At 44.1% G+C, this 7753-nt stretch overlaps 1 protein-coding gene across 1 annotated transcript in view; it reads right to left on the bottom strand.

The window, feature by feature from the left end:
* GPCPD1 (glycerophosphocholine phosphodiesterase 1) overlaps positions 1 to 5480 on the bottom strand; it is a 73266-nt gene extending 67786 nt beyond the window's left edge. The window contains exon 1 of the mRNA XM_037736958.1: positions 5290 to 5480. The gene's annotated coding sequence lies outside the window, so the exon portion shown is untranslated. The remainder of the gene's footprint in view (positions 1 to 5289) is intronic.
* Positions 5481 to 7753: the final 2273 nt, after the last annotated feature.

The following is a 7753-nucleotide window of genomic DNA, read 5'->3' as shown; positions in this document are numbered from 1 at the left end:
ATATATATATATATTAAATAAATAAATAAATAAAAGAGGCCAGGCTTGGTGGCTCCCAGCACTTTGGGAGGCCAAGGAGGGAGGATCGCCAGAGGTCGGGAGTTTGAGATCAGCCTGACCAACACGGAAAAACCCCATCTCTGCTAAAAATACAAAATTAGCTGGGTGTGGTGGTGCATGCCAGTAATCCCAGCTACTCAGGAGGCTGAAGTAGGAGAATCGCTTGAACCCAGAGGCAGAGGTTGTGGTGAGCCAAGATCTTGCCATTGCACTCCAGCCTGGGCAATAAGAGTGAAACTCTGTCTCATAAAAGAGAGAGAGACAGAGAGGGAGAGAAGAGAGAGAAAGCTAATTTTTAAATTTCTTCCCTGTCTGTGTCAGCCAAAGGAATCTGTTTCCCATCCACTAACTTAAGTACCTAAAGGAAGTCAAAAAAATAAATTCACACATACATATACTTCGAGATAGTTACATAATTTAAATGGAGAAAGAACATACTCCACCAAAAGACACACCATAGTCTACAAATCTTCAACAACCCCCTAAAAAAACCTTTGCCCCCCAACCCACCAATGTTCCTACAAGAATTCCAATCACATCTTTATTCTGCATCATGTACATTTATATATTACTTTATGAAACAATTGCATTTATATATTACTTTATGAAACAATTCGAAAGTACCTTTCATAGCTACCTTAGTCATTTTTCTAGTTCTGCTTTGCTCCCTTCCCCTCCCCTTGAGTCATTTAATGAACACTGCTATGCACAATTAGCTACACTTCCCAGTCAAGGTAGATAGATCTATACCAGCAGTTCTCACCGAAGGCAATTCTGCCCTCCAGGGGATTATCTGGTAATGTCAGGAGGCATTTTTGGTTATCACAACTGGGAGTGGCACTCCTGGCATCTAGCGGGTAAAGGCCAAGGAGTGCTGCTGAACACCCTACAATACACACTACATCCCTCCACAAATAATTAACTGTCCAGCTCCAAACAACAACAGGGCTGAGGTTGAGATGAGGGTCAACAGTCCAGGTTCCAAGTTAGCTATAAGCTATGTATCAATACATTTACGTAAATTATAAAATGTAACACTGAATGTGTGTTTATATATACATAAAAATGTACATTGTCCAATATTCATCTCACAGAGTGCAAGACCATCAATGTGGAGTCATGTCATATTTGGACAAGAAATTCTCTATTTGAAAAATAAGAAGACAAAAAATAAAAACAAAAAAAATTAAAGAAAAAAAGAAATTCTATATTTGGCAACTTCAGCATTTTGATTAGAACATCCAATACTACACTAGTGAAAACCTTCCCTTTGGCAGGGCACGGTGGCTCATGCCTGTAATCCCAGCACTTTGGCTAAGGCAGGCAGATCACCTGAGGTCAGGAGTTCGAGACCAGCCTGGCCAACATGGTGAAACCCTGTCTCTACTAAAAATACAAATTAGTCAGGTATCATGGTGGGCAACCGTAATTCCAGCTACCCAGGAGTGACACAGCAAGACTCTGTCTCCCTCCCTCAAAAAAAAGAAAGCAAGCCTTCCCTTCATTCATCAAAATAATTTCTTAAGATAAATAACCTCTTATTCTACTTTCGGCAACCAAGAGTAAACATGGTGACCAGGCTTGATCGCTCATGCCTATAATCCCAGCACTTTGGGAGGCTGGGACAGGCGGATCACTTTAGGTCAGGAGTTCAAGACTAGCCTGACCCACATGGCAAAACCCCGTCTCTACTAAAAATACAAAAAAAGAAAAAAAAAATTAGCCAGGAGTGGTGGTACATGCCTGTAATCCCAGCTACTTGGGAGGCTGAAACATGAGAATCACTTGAACCCAGAAGGCAGAGATTATAGTGAGCTGAGATTGCACCACCACACTGCCTGGGTGACAGAGTGAGACTCTACCTAAATAAAATAAAATAAAATAAAATAAAATAAAATAAAATGCTTGACAAATATTTAAGTTACTGAATTAATTTTAAGAGAGTAAATATTCCATCACCCATCAAAAGGGCTGAAAGAACAACTTCAATCTTAACCTTTAAGTTGTCCTTTCATTTGGCATTGACTGACATGGTTCTCAACTAAGGACAACCTCATATACATGATTAAATAGTTGGTATTTTGCTATTTGTGGGTTAATTTTAAATAACTGTTTTCATCAACTTAAGGGAAACCAGATATTATTCCCATGCATTAAAATCAACAGCTAGTACAAAATTATCTCTAGATTTCTATTGCATTAAGGCAAACGGAAAACTTAAGTAAATTTAATAAAAGGGAAATGAACTGATTATAGAAATTGAGTCTTTTATTTTATAAGAGTGACTATAGTAACTTGGCAGTAAACAGCTCCAGTAAATACAAAACTACATACACAAGCACAAAAACACCTCCCAGAAAACCTCCCCAAAGGTCAACAAAGCATCATCTTCCACTTGATTTGCCAAAGGCAAGCAATCCGGTTTGATTTCCAGCCTGACCACCCCTCAACCCCCAAATTTGATACCATACCATATAAAAGGCTAGGGAGTTGTTCCAAATGCAGTTAACTGGATTATGGACAGAGGCCAAAAGTCTGATGCAGTGTTGAAGTATACAATTTTGGCATCCAGTTACCACCAGCAAAGCAGCAGTGACAAAGTAAACAATTGTGTTGTGGTACAAAAAATTTATGCACCCACCCATACATCTTCTTCTAAACAAGTAAAAAAAAAAAAATCCTAAATTGAAAAGGGGAGGTCTGGGCCGGGTGCAGTGGCTCATGCCTGTAATCCTAGCACTTTGGGAGGCCGAGGTGGGTGGATCACCTGAGGTCAGGAGTTCAAGACCAGCCTGGCCACCATGGTGAAACCCCATCTTTAAAATTAAAAAAAAAAAGGGAAGGAAGGAGCGAAGGAGGGAAGGAGGGAGGGAGGGAAGGGAGGGAGGGAGGCAGGGAGGGAGGGAAAAGAAGGAGAAAGAGAAAGAAAAAAGGGAGGTCTTCTGGATATACATGAAACAAGAGTCAGATGAAAAACATTAGTCATTGTATGCACGTGAGCTGACCAGCTAATTTAACCAACTCGCCTATTACCTCACATAGGACTATGAGACAGGCTTTTGCTTTTTGGTTATTGAAAACATAACATTCATTTTGTACTTTTTGAAGAGAAAAACTAAACAGCATTTTCATCTGAGATTCTGAGTATTTACATAAACCTTTTTAAAAGACTCAGGCAACTGGCAAAATAACATGGTAATTAATTTACATTTTTTAAAATTTCAGAGTTCACACTACCTGGCAAAATAAATTCTACTCTATTCTTTTCCTCGAATAAAGTTTCCCAACACGTGACACTACTGATTTACCAGCCTGGGAAACAAAAGGGATATGAAGTAAACTAAGGTACAGAGACATTTACTTTAAACTGAAGTCAGATATTTTAGCTAAAGTGTTTTTCTGGCTAAAAGGAATATCTGTTTTCCTTCAAATTTTTTCAAGGAAAAAAGCTGTTTCCAATTCTCCTTGCCCTTTCCTAGGCCTTGGCAGCTTTGATCCTCTTAACTAGCTGAATAAAGGAATATATAAAATTCCTACCTCTCCCTGAGTTATTTTTGCTCATCTTAGTGAAGAACGATTATGGCCTTTGCTATGTTTCTAACAAGTTGTGACTGTCATTCTGATTCCCATATACTTTAAGCCAATAGTTTAATAAAACATGTTAAGACATTAATGGATCTTTATTAAGAAACTGTTTCAGTCCGCGAGCGGTGGCTCACGCCTGTAGTCCTAGCACTTTGGGAGGCCGAGGTGGGTGGATCACCTGAGGTCAGGAGTTTAAGACTAGCCTGGCCATCACGGTGAAACCCCATCTTAAAGAAAAAAAAAAGAAACTGTTTCTGGAATAGATTTCATTAAGCCTAGTCAGTTCCTTGATCAATCAACTCTGTAAACAATGCAGTAACATTTCCCCAAACGTTTTCCATTCATTTTATCGTGATATTATTCTCGTGTATGTTTCACACATTTTTTTTCCTGTTTTAACTCATAAAGATTTAATTCATCAATGTAGTTTATGTATATATCAAATTTTACTCACTTTGCCACGATGAGTTTTCTTTTGTGGTCATTATTTCTCTGAGTCCAACTTTCCCACGTCGTTATTTGCAGATTTAAATTTTGTATAGAATACTAGGGTTTTCTCTAGCTCTGGCTCTTCCTAGTTCTTAATCAGAAATAGATTGCACCATGTGCAGTTTTGCTTGGTGTTATTTGTATCCACGACATTAGGAATTTTTTGGGGGAAAAAAAGACTGCTAGCTTGTATTTATTTCTTAGTTAAGTCACAACTTGTCAGAAACGTAGCAAGGGAAACATGAAGGGGTAGAGTAGTGGGTGAGAGCTGTGCAGAAATGGGAGGGCGACGGAAGAGTATGAAGAAAACATCGGGTCCAAACATCCTGCTCGCTTCCATCAGTTCCTCTATGCAGGTTACATCAGACTAACAGCTGCCTTAAGGTGGAAGAATCCTCTACAATTCATGCCCGATTTCTTTTCCAGCCGGCCAGTGGAGTCTGGGGGGAGGGCTGATGAAAAACACCTAAGTGATTGAGGCTGTCTCCCCTAACTCAACAAGGAAGTCTGAAGAGCTTTGGGAAAGTAGAGCTTTGAAGCGAAGGGGCAGCAGACCTAAAAAAATCGTATCGAGGTCACTGATGACTATTCCTGGAACCTCTTCTTAGGAAAGGCACTTCGGTTTTTGGGAATAACTGAATTACACAAGCATGCCCTAGACAACGTGTCCAGGTAATCTCGGAAAATAAGCAGTTGTCAAAACACGATGAATAACTTAGGGACACCGCGCGGCGGTGCGCCAGGGGGCCGCGGTGGGGCAGGGGAAGTCCGCAGAGGGTTTCACCTGCGTCTTTGGTGTCTTTGTTCCCTGACTCAGTACTCCGCACGTTTGCGGTGGTCCTACGCGCCACGCATCCTGCTATCCCTCAAGTGCCCCACGCATTTTTCAGAAGGGAACTAAGCCTCAGGCAGCCCAGCGGAACCGCGGCCGTGAACAATAAAAGTCCAAGAGTGCATCCCAGCCACCGATTTAGCGCAGCGAACGCCCGGCCGCCGTTCCCCTGCGGGCAGCGCCCGGCCCGGCCCGAGGACCCCGCCCGCGCCTCGGCCCCGACGCCCCCCGCCCCGCCGCGTCCCGGGGCCGCCCTGACAGCTCGGCCCGCCACGTGAGCGGCTGCCCGGCCCCCGCACCCGGCGCCCGCCGGCCCGCCTCACCTGCAGGGTTCGCTAGTCCGCGGGTCCGCGTCGCCCCCGCCCCGCCCGAGAGCGAGGACCCCGGGCCGAGGTGCCGGGCGCCCGCCGTCCGTGCCTCGCCAGCGCTCTCCCAGGCGGCCCGCCGCGGCGCCGAGCGACAGGAAGCGGCCACGCTCAAACCGGTTTCAGCTGCTCCAGACCAAACTGCCAGGCCACCCCGCGGGGCGGGGCCGGAGGGCGGCGGGGCGGGGCCTGACGTCACGCCCGGCGCTGTCTCAGCCAATCGGCGGCCGCGCGCGGTGGGGACGGGCCAGCACGTTCCTGGAAAGGGCTGACGTCTACGGCCGAGGGCGGCCGGGCATCCCCAGTGTCCCCTCCGCCCTTCTCAGCTGACCCTGACACCCGCACCTTGGAGAACTGCCCTGGGGTCATAGGCGTGTAATGTGGTCCTTCAAAGCAGCCTTAGAATAACTGACTGTGGAGCCTGGAACTACAATTCAGAGTTGTGTTTTTTTCCCCATTTGAAAACGGGGGAAATGAGCAGTACTGATGTTTTCTGGAAACTTTCTTTCGTTGCAAAACAACAATCACACTTGAATCACATTATTAATTGAAAACGATTAAGTCACCTAAGCTTGATGAGAGTTTATACCTTTGCTGTTCAAAGTATGGTCGACAACCCAGTAGCACCTGCCAGCACTCAGAATTGCAGACTCCCAGGACCATCCCAGACCTGCCCTATCAAATCTGCCTCTAGCAGCATCCCCAGGTTAACTACTATGCAAATTAAGGTTTGAAGCAGACTCTCCCTGCCAAAGTTGTAGTTTTTGTTTTTTCGAGACGGAGTTTCGCTCTTGTTGCCCAGGCTGGAGTGCAATGGCACAATCTCAGCTCACCGCAACCTTCCCCTCCGGGGTTCAAGCAATTCTCCTGCCTCAGCCTCCGAAGTAGCTGGGATTACAGGCACATGTCACCACACCGGTCTGATGTTGTATTTTTAGTAGAGATGGGGCTTCTTCATATTGGTCAGGCTGGTCTCGATTTCCGGACCTCAGGTGATCTGCCCGCCTCAGTCTCCCAAAGTGTTGGGATTACAGGCGTGAGCCACCACGCCCAGCCGACAGGGCTAATTTTTTTAGAAAATAAACTACAACTGGCTGGGCGTGGTGGCTCACGTCTGTAATCCCAGCACTTTGGGAGGCTCATGCAGGTGGATCATGAGGTCAGGAGTTCTAGACCAGCCTGACCAACACAGTGAAACCCCGTCTCTACTAAAAATACAAAAATTAGCCGGGCCTGGTGTGGTGGTGCAAAACACCTGTAATCCCAGCTACTCGGGAGGCTGAGGCAGGAGAATCCTTTGAACCTGGGAGGTGGAGGTTGCAGTGAGCCAACATCCCGACACTGCACTCCAGCCTGGGAGAAAGAGAGAGAAAAACAAAAAAAAAAAAAAAAAAAAAAAAAAGAAAGGAAAGAAAAGAAAAGAAAAATAGCCCTATCAAAAAATAATTTTTTTCCCCTTTCTCCTTTGGTGTTCTACAGAAAGTTAATCAGCATTTGCCACTTGAAGTTCTCCTATAACACTTTGCAACTCACCTAATTTACACTGCTACTTTACCAGTATCAAAGTTACCCTCTGGTTAACGTCCAATATAAAATTATATTAGCAGATTTTACTTAAATCCACTGAGATATTGAAAACTAAAAAGAGGCCTGGCACCAAGGGGGCTCACGCCATTAATCTCAGCAATTTGGGAGGTCGAGGTGGGCAGATTACCTGAGATCAGGAATTTGAGACCAGCCTGGGTATCATGGCGAAACCCCATCTCTACTAAAAATACAAAAATTAGCCGTGGGTGTGGTGACTAATGGCTGTAATCCCAGCTACTTGGGAGGCAGCCTGTGTGGTGGAGGTTTTCGTGAGCCGTGATTGCACCACTGCACTCCAGACTGGTGACAGAGCTAGACTCTCGAAAAAACAACAACAAAACAAAGCAAAAAACCGACTACAAAGAACCACCTTTTGGGAGATGCTGAAGCTCTCTTACAACAAGAAGTGGACAAATAGCTCGAGTTGCATGCTGGTTCAAAATGGTCCTACTAAAAATGTATTTGGATTAGATGAGCTCTAGCTTTAGATCAAATTTCTGGTTTTAGAAATTGGGTTGTTCTTTACCACATTTGATATTTAGCTTGGATTCAATCCCAGAAATTTTCTGACAATGTCATCCATTCACTTAAATAATTAAGTGCCTGCTTTATGCCAGGCTCAGGATGCAATAGTTTTTGATAGTACTCATTTTAATCTCAAATTTCTTAAAGAATTAAAATTCCTTCTGGTATGTGCCATTACTCATCAAACTCTGCTGCCCTATGTTTTCTAAGTAGTTTGGAGTGAATTTCCTCTGTTAGTCATACTTCAGTGATAAATTTTTTCGAGTTTGCTTCCTTTAAATGTTTATAGATCTTTATTTTTCTTTCTTTT

This window comes from Cebus imitator, unplaced genomic scaffold, assembly GCF_001604975.1.
Source record: "Cebus imitator isolate Cc_AM_T3 unplaced genomic scaffold, Cebus_imitator-1.0 Scaffold31, whole genome shotgun sequence".
Lineage (NCBI taxonomy): Eukaryota > Metazoa > Chordata > Mammalia > Primates > Cebidae > Cebus > Cebus imitator.
This window is presented reverse-complemented; position numbering and strand designations above follow the sequence as displayed.